Below are 13,131 nucleotides of genomic sequence, written 5' to 3'. Positions count from 1 at the left end.
TTAGGAGTTCTCATTCCAGATAGCTATTCTCTTACGGGCTGTCTAGGACAAGAGCCCGTGTCATGCTATAAGGCATGGCAATCTCAAACGAACGAACGAACGAATGGATATTTACGTCATTCTTGATAGGCCTTAATCCATTACTTTATTTTTGATAAATAAAACAAACCTCCAGAATCCTAATAGTAAACAACGGTAGTTGTTAAGGGTAATTGACATTGGTAAATAAGTCCTTTTGAGCTAAGTCTGGGGGTTTGGAGAGCCTATAGGTCTATCTGCTGAGTCATTCGCCGTCTTTGAGACATCCACAATTATTGTTACTCTCTCTCTCTCTCTCTCTCTCTCTCTCTCTCTCTCTCTCTCTCTCTCTCTCTCTCTCTCTCTCTCTCTCTCTGTGCTCATGGACTAGAAAGTCTTTGAGACATCCAAAATCCTTTTAACTCACTCTCTCTCTCTCTCTCTCTCTCTCTCTCTCTCTCTCTCTCTCTCTGTGCTCATGGACTAGAAAGTCTTTGAGACATCCAAAATCCTTGTAACTCTCTCTCTCTCTCTCTCTCTCTCTCTCTCTCTCTCTCTCTCTCTCTCTCTCTCTCTCTCTCTCTCTCTCTCTTTCTCCTCGTATACCAAAGCATATTCAATATTTTTTCATAAAATACAACACAAAAGAATAGACAAAATGTTAATCAAATTCTTATTATAGTTCTCCCAATTCTTCGTTGGTGATTAAGCAGTGAGAACAACAGGTCATAAATGTAGACGCAGAAGTGTTAGAAAATCGATTGAAAAAGGGCAAAACCTCATGATAAGAGAGCAAACCAAAGTACCGAATATTATAAGAACATGTGAGAAAAAGAAATGGACATGGGCAGTGCATATAATGAGAATGACAGATAATAGATGGACATTTAAAAGTCACAGATTGGGTCCCTAGAGATTATAAAAGAAGCAGGGGAACGAAAAGAAGACGATGGGTTGACGAACTTAGAAAATTTGCGGACATAAACTGGCATAGAAAGACCATAAAAAGACGCAAAGTGAAAAGACATGCGTGAGGCCGTTCTGTAGTGGACTAGTCACGGCTGATGATACACACACACACACACGCATACATACATACATAGGCTACATACATACATACATATATATATATATATATATATATATATATATATATATATATATATATGAATATGAATAACTAAACCATTGATAGAAACAAAATAACATCTACATAGAAATATCCATCGCCTTAAAAAAATTTTGAAAGTAATAATTCCATTGGAAATGTCATGTGCATAATACATGATTAATATTTAAAAGGAATTCTCCAGAAAAAGTACTCGAGAAATGTGGTTTTCCGAGACGCATTTGTGTGTGTGAGTGTGTATGTGTGTGTGTTTCAAACGGCTCTGATTTCAATTCGTACCGGAAATGGATTGTTCTAAATCCCAAATCTGAAAAGAATTTCGTCGAAACCTTCTGTTATTTCAATGCTATAAACCTCAATTGTCCTTCGCCCGAGTTCGATCGCCAAGTCCGCTGCATGAGTTACTTGATAATAAAAGTAATATATTATAATAATAATTGTCTTTATCTTCCCATCCAGTCTCAACTTTTCCTTCAAACTGCAAAGCCGAAAGTTGAACGTCTTCAGCACATTCTGACTAAAATTCATAAATCAAGTCACGTATTATTATTATTATTATTATTATTATTATTATTATTATTATTATTATTGTTATTATTATTGTTATTATTGTTGTTGTTATTATTATTATTATTATTATTATGGTGATGATAATGATGAGTTACTAGGGTCTTTTGAAACGAGAAGAGAAGATAATTTTTCGCAAGTCCTATACGGCTTCGGAAGAAAACTTTCCCGGATCTCCAAATGGCGCCAGAAGAAGTAGCCATAGACTAAGCATGAAGTTCTGAATGACTCCAGAACAACATCTCTGTACGGCTTCTGAAGAAAATTTTCTCGTATCTCCAAATGGCTTCAGAAGGAATAGCCATAGACTTAGCGTGGAGTTCTGAATGAGTACAGAAAAGAATCTTCCCGGAAGTCCCTGAACGACATCTCAAGTAAATTTTCCTGGATCTCCAAAAGTCTTCAAAAGACATCACCGTAGACTTAGCGTAGAGTTCTCAATGACTTTAGAACAGAACCTTCCCGTAGTAGTTCTGAACGGCTCGGCCGCGAACTACAAATGCCTTCTGAAGACCTCATTTCTATTTTTTTTTCAAATGAAGCTTCCTTCAACTCTCAGGATCTGTATATAGCTATACATGTTTACGCAGTGAACTTTCTTATGTTGTTATTGGACACTTTCCGAACACCACTAGGAGGAGGATTCCACTTAACTCAAGAGTTACAACTACAACACCAACTGGAGGCCATTAGGAACACCTTCATTTACATATGATTTTGGTAGTTGCTGGGCCTTGGAGATCATAGAGTACGTGCTTTGACGGATCCTTTGCTTTGGCTTTTTCGACGATGCCCTATAAATGGAGACTAATGAAAAAAAGAAAAAAAACTACGAGGCTTTATATTGGCGCAAAGACGGATTGAGGGAAATGAAGACGGAGGCAGAATGATTCAACTGAGCAGCATTGGAAAATATAATGTGTTGCTCGTCGTTTACTTTGGCATGATAGCGTGTATGCAGAGAAATCGATGGCATTCTTGTCTCTAACCATCGCTCTGGAATCTGACGAACTGAAAACACACGGCAATGAAATCTCTCTCGAAATCCCAAAGGAACCTGACGAACTAAGGAAAAAAACTAGAAAAATGAAAGGGACAGAAGAGAACAACAACAAAAAGACTATAAATAAAAAGGTCAAATACTTTCTAATGCTAGAAGCAAGGCAGCTAAAAACATTGGTCAAAGAGCTTTGATTGTTAGAGGTAAGGTACTTAAAATAGAGGTCAAAGAACCTTCAATGCTGGAAGTATGGCTCAGAGAAATAGAGGTCAAAGAACCTTCAATGCAAGAAGAAAGGCACAAAGAAAGAGAGGTCAAAGAACCTTCAATGCTAGAAGTATGGCGCATAGAAATAGAGGTCAAAGAACCTCCAATGCAAGAAGTATGGCACATAGAAATACAGGTTAAAGAACCTTCAATGCTAGAAGTATGGCACATAGAAATAAAGGTCAAAGAACCTTCAATGCTAGAAGTATGGCACATAGAAATAGAGGTCAAAGAACCTTCAATGCTGGGAGTATGGCATATAGAAATAGAGGTCAAAGAACCTTCAATGCTGGAAGTATAGAAAATAGAAATAGAGATTAAAAAACCTTCAATGCTAGAAGTATTGCACATAGAAATAGAGGTCAAAGGACCTTCATTGCTAGAAGTATGGCACGTAGAAATAGAGGTCAAAGGGCCTTCAATGCTAGAAGTATGGCACATAGAAATAGAGGTCAAAGAGCTTTCAATGCCTGAAGTATGGCCCATAGAAATAGAGGTCAAAGAACCTTCAATGCTAGAAGTATGGCACATAGAAATAGAGGTCAAAGAACCTTCAATGCTAGAAGTATGGCACATAGAAATAAAGGTCAAAGAACCTTCAGTGCTAGAAGTATGGCACATAGAAATAGAGGACAAAGGACCTTCAATTCTAGAAGTATTGCACGTAGAAATAGACGTCAAAGAACCTTCGGTGCTAGAAGTATGGCACATAAAAATAGATGTCAAAGAACCTTCAATGCTAGAAGTATGGCACATAGAAATAGAGGACAAAGGACCTTCAATGCTAAAAGTATGGCACATAGAAATAGAGGTTAAAGAACCCATAATGATAGAAGTATATCACCTCGATGTAAGACGTCAAATAACCTCTAATGCTAGAAGTAAGGCACCTAGAAATAAGAAGTTTAAGGACCTCTAATGCCAGAAATATGGCACCTCGAAATAAGAGGTCAAAGAACCCCTAATGCTAAAAGTGTGCCATATAGAAATAGAGGTGAAAAAAAAACCACTAATGCCAGAAGTAAGGCCCCTTGAAATAAGAGGTCAAAGAACCTTTAATTCTAGAAGTTTGGCACCTCAAAATTAGAGGTCAAAGAACCTCTAAAGCCAGAAGTACGGCACTTCGCTGACACTTCGAAATAAGAAGTCAAAGAACCCCTACTGCTAGAAGTATGGCACCTAGAAATAAGAGGTAAAAGAACCCCTATTGATAGAAGGGCACCTCAAAATCAGAGGTAATATTGCTCGATCTCAGTGCTGCTTTTGATAGTTGTGTATGAATTGCTATTAAATGATCTACGGTCCATCAACGTTGAAGATCAAGCTTTCGAATACCTAAAAGACTACTAAGTTGGTAGAAATTACTGTATACAAACTCTTATTCATCATATGAACCCTTAAACGTAGGGGCACCCCAGGGGAGTGTACTTGGCCCAATCTTATTCTACATCTATACTATTGGTCTATCGAAAATACTACAGTGTCATGGTGTGAAGTTCAAACTATTTGCGGATGACACACAATTTCACTTCTCCATAAATGATATAGATGACACTACTGAAACTCTCAACCGAATCCTTGATAGTGTAAGAGAATGTGTGACATTTAAACAACTAAAATTAAATGAGAACAAAACTGAATTCATGGTGGTGGGTAAGAGAAACAGCGTGAGAAACTTGGGTGATATTCAAATGAACATAAATAATGGCTCAGTACCAATATCTAGTAAAGTTCGGGATCTAGGTGTATTTCTTAACTGTAACCTGTCTCTCAATGTCCAAATAAATAATGCAATAAAAACTGCTTGTTATCATCTAAGTAATATTGCTTTTATAAAATAAAATTACCTGGACGAAAATTCTGTAAACAAACTTGTGATAAACTGTGTTATTACCAAGATTTACTACTGCAACCCTATTACAATTTACCAAAAGTGCAACTTAAGAAATTATAAACAGAGGAGCAAGACTGATAAAATGTCTACCACTTAGAAAAAAGATTACCCCTAAACTAATTGATTTACACTAGCGGCCGATAAAAGAGAGAATTAAATCTAAAATATGTACAATAACCAACCAAGTTATCAGAACCAGTCGTCCAAAATACTTAAGAGAATTGCTACATATTGCGCAGCCAACAAATCGTGTCGACACGAGAATAGTTACAGATGGCTTCAAACTATTGGAACCTAGATATATGTCTACTGTAGGCTCTAGAGCCTTTAAATATGTGGCCCTGAGGCTATATAATAAGCTCCCACGAGACATTCAAATGATTGAAGACATTAAGGCTTTCAAGAGGAAACTGAAGACTTTCTTATTTCAACAGTCATACAACAGTGACGATTTAACAGTAAATGAACAATACGCAATATGAAACGTTAAATGCTCTGAATAAACAAGGTAAAGCGACATTGGAGGTCCTGTAGAGAGTGGGGTTCCACTGCTGTATGGGACCAAAAAAGCAGCCGTCCAAGTAAAGTTAATAAAGTAAGAGATGAAACATTAAAAGCCATTGTCTAACCATTCCAGGCAGATTCAAGACACTTTTTCTGCTTATCATTTTCATCATCTCCTACTACGTCTATTGACGCAAAGGGCCTCGGTTAAATTTCGCCAGTCGTCTCTATATTGAGCTTTTATATCACTACTTCCCCATTTATCATCTCCCACTTCATGTTTCAGTCTTCAGCCATGTAGGCCCGGGTCTTCCAACTCGTCTATTGCCTTGTGGAGCCCAGTAGAAAGTTTGGTGAATTAATCTCTCATGGGGAGTGCGAACAGCATGCCCAAACCATCTCCATCTACCCCTCACCATGATCTCATCCACATATGCACTCGCGTAATCTCTTTTATAGTTTGATTTCTAATCCTGTCCTGCCATTTACCTCCCAATATTCTTCTGAAGGCTTTGTTATCAAATCTACAAAATCTGTTGGATATTGTTTCACTTATTATAGCCCGATTTTTATATGTAATTTCAGGTGATTTGATTTCCAAATTTTACTTAACGTAGCCATTGTCTGATTTACTTTTTTCAATCTTTCATTAAACTAAAATTATAAAGGTCCTATATTAGAGATTATCGTTACTACATATCTAAATAATTCCACCTTATTAATCCTTTCTCCTTCCAATGATATTTTCTCTTCCCTTGCATATTCCGTTCTCATCCCCTTGTCTTTCTTCTATTTATCTTGAGCCCAACCTCATGTGATATTTCATGAATTCTGGTAAGCGAGCTTTACACATTCAAAATATCTAAGATATGTTTGATATGAGAGATAGACTGTGCCAAATTGTAAGGCCTTTTGAGTGTGCTACATAATCTAATGATGATTTCAAATGTGTTGTTTAAAGTATAACTGATATGCTTACAAGCTATACAACTTGACGTTGCATTGTATTAAAATTCCTATTATAGACTCACTGCCCACAAAATGAAAAGAAAAATTCGATGTACAACGTTCAGCACCATAGCCTCTAATTTTGTTACAGAACTAATATTACAGATACAACATCAATGTTGCTACTGATCTTGTACCAACAAGACTTTTTAGAATTGTCTTAATGTAGAAATCTAGTTAGGGCTACATCTTCTGTTTCCTTATCCTTGTAGATATCAATTTTATTGATGCAGTACTCAAACAGGTGGTCAACGGCTCGCCCCGCCCATTAGCCTTCTTCAGCAGAAAACTGTCCAAGACAGAATCGGGTTATTCTACCTTCGATCGCGAATTGCTGGCGGTGCACTTGGCTGTCTATCACTTTCGCCATTTCTTTGAAGGTACGCCCTTCGTCATTCGCTCAGACCACATGCCTCTGGTGCACGCCTTCACTCGACAGTCTGACGCCTGGTCCGCCCGTCAACGCCGACATCTCTCCGCCATGGCTGAATACAATAATTGCACCCTCCAACACCTCCCTGGGAAAATGAGTCCCGTTGCCGATGCCCTGTTAAGAAACACGTTGGCTGCCGTTCAACTGGGATTAGATTACAACGCCTTGGCTGAAGCCCAACGACAGTAACCAGAGTATCAAGCATGTAGAACATCCTGCTCATCCCTCCGTTGGGAAGACATCCCCCTAAACAACTCCAACACCACCCTCCTCTGTGACGTCAGTATTGGTAGACCGCGACCTTGGATTCCTGCTCCCATGAGCCGACAGGTGTTTGATTTCATTCACGGCCTTTCACATCCCTTGTGCCGTTCTATTGCACAGCTGCTGAAGAAGAAGTTCATGTGGCACTGCATTGCTAAGGATGTTAAGGATTTGGTCCGCGCCTGTACTTCTTGCCAAACTTCCAAAGTAAATCGACACACGGATTCAGGAGTGGGCACCTTTCCTTAACCTCAGCGTCGTTTCTCCCACATTCACGTCGATGTTGTAGGCCCCCTACCCACAACACAAGGACATCGTTACCTGTTTACCTTCATCAACCGCTCCAATAGTTGGCCTGAACCCATTCCCATGGAAACTACAACGTCCGCCTCATGTACATCTGCCTTACTCTCAGGATGGATTGCAATATTTGGTATCCCTGAGCATATTACTTCTGGCAGGGGTACCACTTTCACCTCTCAATTGTGGACATCATTAGCAAATCTCCTGGGCATCACCCTATATCAGACAACTGCCTACAACCCCGCTGCCAATGGAATGGTTGAACGTTTTCATCGCACCCTCAGAGCAGCTTTGATGTCCCGCTGCAAGGATTCCAACTGGTCTACTCAGCTTCCCTGGGTCCTCCTGGGACTAAGGACCACTCCAAAAGATGCCCTCGACGTCTCGGCAGCTGAAATGGTGTATGGTGACCCGTTGGTCATCCCTGCCTAATTTTTTTCTTCTGAAACCTCCTCCGACGATCTCCAGCGCATACGTCATGTCGAGGGAAAATTTATTCCATGCCGCCAGACTTACAAGCTCCCACCGAAGCATCTCATTAAGCATTTATTAGAACATTATTCCTTGAAACCTTTACTCACTGGGCTATTTTTCCCTGTTGGAGCCATTAGGCTTATACCATCCTGCTTTTCCGAGTAGGGTTATAGCTTAGATAATAATAATAATGAAAGCTTTGTACGTAACCCATTCAAAACATCACAGTAGTTTACAGCAGGAAGATTAGGATTAAAAGACTCCTCATTAATAAACTATAATCCTGATTTTGCATCCAAGACCGCAATTCAAAATAACAACATTTGTATCCATAATCAATATTTGATGTTACTCTTACTCCAAAGGCTAGGGAGAGGCTAACCATGATCAATGCCCAAGCCTCCTCTCCAACCAAGCTGGGAGGAGGACCAGGCAATGGCTGGTGATGACAAACCCCCCCCCCCCCCATCCTTAGCTCACAAGGATAGTGACGTTGCAGCGACTAAAGAAACTAGCGAGTTTGAGCGGGATTTGAACCTCAGTGTGGCAATAACCAGGCAAGGATGCTACCACTACGCCACCATATCTAATCAGGTCCCAGTAGAAATATAGAATGAAAGACAACATAAATCTATGAAACAAAAGAAACAATTGCTTTAGAAAAAGGTAAACATGAATGAGGTCTATCGCACAGGGCATTACTAAATTACATCTTCTATTTTACCAAGTAGTTTCGTGTATCGATATGAAAATAAGAAATTAATTTTAGCAAGTTAAAAGAATGGTAATAAATGGATTATCTAATCTTTGCGATAGATATATTTTGAAGGTACGAAAAGAATTGAAACACTTATTTTACAATAATAGTAGACTTTCCGTAAATGCCGGTTTCAATAAAACATAATTTATGAATATTCAAGCCTGTTAACTACCTCACTTATTTCGCAAAAAGAAAATTTCACGATTCATTCATTGATAAAGCAAGTCTTTACAAGATTTCAGTCATAAGTGTGAATCTAAAGTACTTTGTTAAAGATAACAATTCAGGTCCACCAATCTCGTCAGAAAAATTTATGGTTTTGTCCCAATCTTATGAGATATAAGACTTGGCTAAGTTGTAAGGTTGATAAGTTTCTTATAGATAACTAAACCAGCTTATAAAATCGTATATATGACACTACGAATCTAGCTTTGTTTTTCAAATAATTTACCGTGGAAAATATTTTAATCAAACACTTCGTTACACTCCTGTTGGAGCCCTTGGGCTTTTAACATCCTGCTTTTCTAACTAGGGTTGTAGATTATCAAGTAGTAGTAGTAATAATAATAATAATAATAATAATAGTATAACTAGAAAAGCACTCTGAGAGTGCACCCCTCCGTCACGGCAGCTTATTTCTAGAAACCAGATTGCCTTTCCTAAAATCAATTTAGATCGTAGGCGTCTTGGAGATCTGTGTGACAACCATGTCTGAACTTGAGGTTAAGGTTAAGGTTAATTCGGTCGACCTTTTGCTCGACCTTGACCTTGAATTTTGACCTAAGGCTTTCAAAATTGCATAACTTCCACGTTTTATCATAATAATTAAACCCTGAAAGCTTCACTATCTATGAGTAGAATTGTGGCCAGGAAGTTGTTCATAAACAAACAAACGGACAAACAGGGGCGAAAACATTCTCTCTTCCCAACTTCGTTGTAGGAGGTAATAATAAGAATAATAGTAGAAGGTTATACAAGTAATGGAACGTTTGGCAAAGTCTTGATATCAATAGAATAAATAATCATAAGTGAATACTCACATCATCATAGTTCTTGAAGTCGCAATCAAGATGGCTGCCAGTAAGCCTACAGAAAGGAGAACCTTCCGTGACCTGAGCAGCTGCGATTGCCTTTGCTGACATCAGCAAAATGAGGAAGGGACTCCAAATGATTGACATGACGGACCACCTGTAAATAGAAAGAGAGAAGAATTTTAGTTCTTTCTTTCAATGCATCGATGAAGATGAACGGACAACAATAGTGATAATTCTATTCAAGAAAATTGGAGGGTTGACGTTTGTCTGATCCAAATGGAGATATTGATTTGCCTATTAAAAGAAGATATGGAAATGAGGATGTGGTGGCTTTTGGTGATGCCTTTTGCCTTATATTTTCCCTAGGTATTACATTACACCTACACACACAAACAAACATACATACACACACACACTATATATATATATATATATATATATATATATATATATAAATGTATATATATATATATATATATATGTATATATATAAATGTAAATATACATATATATATATATATATATATATATATATATATATATTACTTATAAATATATGTATATATACACCTAGATATTTATATATACACAGTATATATATATATATATATATATATATATATATATATATATATATACATATATATGCAATAAAAAGATTATAAACTGTGTTGGTAAGATATTGAAAAAGAACTCTTCGAAAGCATATTATAACCACAACATTTATTGCAGTTTTCCCAAAGAAAAAACCTAAAAGTCTACGAAGAATAAACCACAATTTATGAGCATCCGGAAGGACAATTTACCTCACTTTTGCGGAATTCACAACTGACAACAAGTTTGAATTTATGAAAATTTATGGAAAAAAAAATAGAGGAAAAGGGTATTGTTTTTCAGCGCCATTTGTAATTATTTTTTTAGGATTTATTTTAATAATCATCATCATCATCATTATTATTATTATTATTATTATTATTATTATTATTATTATTATTATCATTATTGTTATTATCATTATTACCTAAGCTAGAAGCCTAGTTGGAGAAGCAGAATGTTATAAACCCAAGGGCCCCAACAGCAAAAAATAACCAAGCGAGGAAAGGAAATAGACAAACTACAAGAGAAGTAATGAACAATTAAAATGAAATATTTTCAGAACAGTAACAACATTAAAATATACCTTTCATATATAAACTATAAATAGAGACTTATAAGGATTTTTTTTTTAGTTTGTAGTTTTTAAGATAACTTTCTCATATAATGTTTCAGAAAATGTTTCTTTCGTATTGTCTACATCTTTTGTTCTTGAAGTTTATATACTTCCTTTTCTCACTGGGCTATTTTTCCTTGTTGGAGCGCTTGGGCTTATAACATCCAGCTTTCCCAACTAGGGTTGTAGCTTACCTAATAATAATAATAATAATAATAATAATAATCTCATTGAACCTATTTGATACAATGGCTATAATTTCTGTCTATATTTCATGATAATCAAAATAAAATATCAAACATTTTATCTGTTATAAAGTTAACTAATGAATATTTTGATGCCTTTTCTCTCATTATCCCTTATGCTTTGTAAATTCGTTGCTAATCACAATTTCTGTATATCTTTATTCTTTTTATTTTCTTACTTTCTAGTTACGTACTCACTGAAATTTGCACTAATATAAAACTATAACTAAGAACAATTTGTAGTTGACATTTTCGAACAAATATGTTTAACAACTTCTCAAAGTCAAAGACACTCGAGAAAATATAAAGGCTTTCTTTGCAAAAATCTGTCAGGAAATTGAAGTATAGTTATTCTAGAACTCAATCGCTGTCTCCAGTTTCTATCTGTTGAATAGTTTCTTTTTTTTATTTGCATATCATCTAATAAAGACTTGTGGGTTAGAGAATTAATTTCGTCCAAACCAGGAACCTGATAAGATTAGACTCAAATGATTCAATATCACTATCAAAGTAATCCTGCGATTATGATAAAGTTAATGCATAAAGCATATGAATCTTGAAGATAAATGGCATGGGCAAGTCGGGTTAAGGGGTGGGTTTAAAGGCTTAAAAGTTTAATGGCCATTCTTGAATAGCAGAGGCAAGGGACAGTGACATTGCCCTGGTTAGTAGAACAATGACCTAGGAACTGATCGTATATACATATGGTCAGCGCCCAAGCCCCTCTCCACCCAAACTAGGACCAGGGAGGTCCAGGCAATGGCTGCTGATGACTCAGCAGGTAGAACTATAGTCTCCCCCCTCCAAAAAAAAAACATCCTTAGCTCACACGGATAGTGCGGTTGGAGACACTATAGGAAACTATCGAACTTGAGGTTGACTCCAACCCCAGTCAGGTAAAACGCCCGGTAGGGACGTTTCCAATGGGACGGATATGGGAAGAAGACAATATCTCAGAAGCAAAATAGAATAATTGACTCTATAAACACATACGTTGCAAAATCAGTGATAAAGAATGTAGCTCTGTAGGGTGTAGCTCAGTATTCGCTACAAAGATAAGGAACAAAGTCATCTTCTATTGTACGTATTTGAATTTAGTGATAAAGAATGAAGTATTCATTTCTCTTGATTCAAACTAAGAAGAGCATAACAAGACAAGGAACTGGTCACACGTGCTGCCATCTAGCCACACCCATCCCATTATAGTGTAAATTCAATATATTCATACAATATATTTTGTCAACCCTAATGTGCACTTTTGTAATCATGTCCTTATCAGCGATGCCATAAAGAAAATTTGCCTTTAATATCAGTAAAATAATTGTTAGGCTAAACAGTGAAACAGAGAACTTCAACGTCCCTCATTGCTTTTTGAAAAATATGCTATTGATTGATAGATTACTTACCTCAATACACTACACATGTTTCCCGTGAATGATACACGGCTAAATCCTCACAGGTTCTGGGGAATGACGAGTACTAGACTTTAAATTATTTTTCGAGGTAACACAAACAAACAAACAAACAAACATACACATACAAACAGATATCCTTTGCAAAACAGAAGGAATCATAGATTGCTGAAATTTGATACAGTGCCCAAAAGATAAAGAGAAATTCAAAAAGATAGCTTTATCATCTATGATACATGGCTAGTAATGTATTGTTTTTAATAATTAACTTCTGAGAACTAACACAATAGAATAGACAATCAATTGCCTATTACTCATCCTGATCAGCCTCTGTTTTTCCTTGGACCAATGCTGAAACTCACCAGGAAAGTAGAGATTGAAATACCTTAAAAGATCAATAAGAAAAACTTAGAGTAGAATCACACTCTTTACGTAACTTCCAGAGTTGAACTAAACAGAAATCAAATCCACAGCAGCTTTTAAAAGCTTCTGCAGGATCATTGCTTTGTTATCTGTAGTAGGAATGGAATTAACCTTTTGCTGATTTTTCCCTCCTGTTATCATACTTATCATAATTTTCTCCAGTCTTCATATTTTTAGTATTCTCGA

At 36.7% G+C, this 13,131-nt stretch overlaps 1 long non-coding RNA gene across 1 annotated transcript in view; it reads right to left on the bottom strand.

Annotated features, from left to right (window-relative positions):
• Positions 1-9,664: 9,664 nt before the first annotated feature.
• The window catches only part of LOC137656022 (uncharacterized), a 110,514-nt gene continuing 107,047 nt past the window's right edge, over positions 9,665-13,131 (bottom strand). The window contains exon 3 of the long non-coding RNA XR_011046913.1: positions 9,665-9,809. This is a non-coding gene — a long non-coding RNA (uncharacterized lncRNA). The remainder of the gene's footprint in view (positions 9,810-13,131) is intronic.

The sequence above is a fragment of the Palaemon carinicauda genome, chromosome 17 (genome assembly GCF_036898095.1).
Source record: "Palaemon carinicauda isolate YSFRI2023 chromosome 17, ASM3689809v2, whole genome shotgun sequence".
Taxonomy (NCBI): domain Eukaryota; kingdom Metazoa; phylum Arthropoda; class Malacostraca; order Decapoda; family Palaemonidae; genus Palaemon; species Palaemon carinicauda.
Note: the sequence above shows the minus strand (reverse complement) of the source record. Positions and strands in the feature narration are given on the sequence as shown.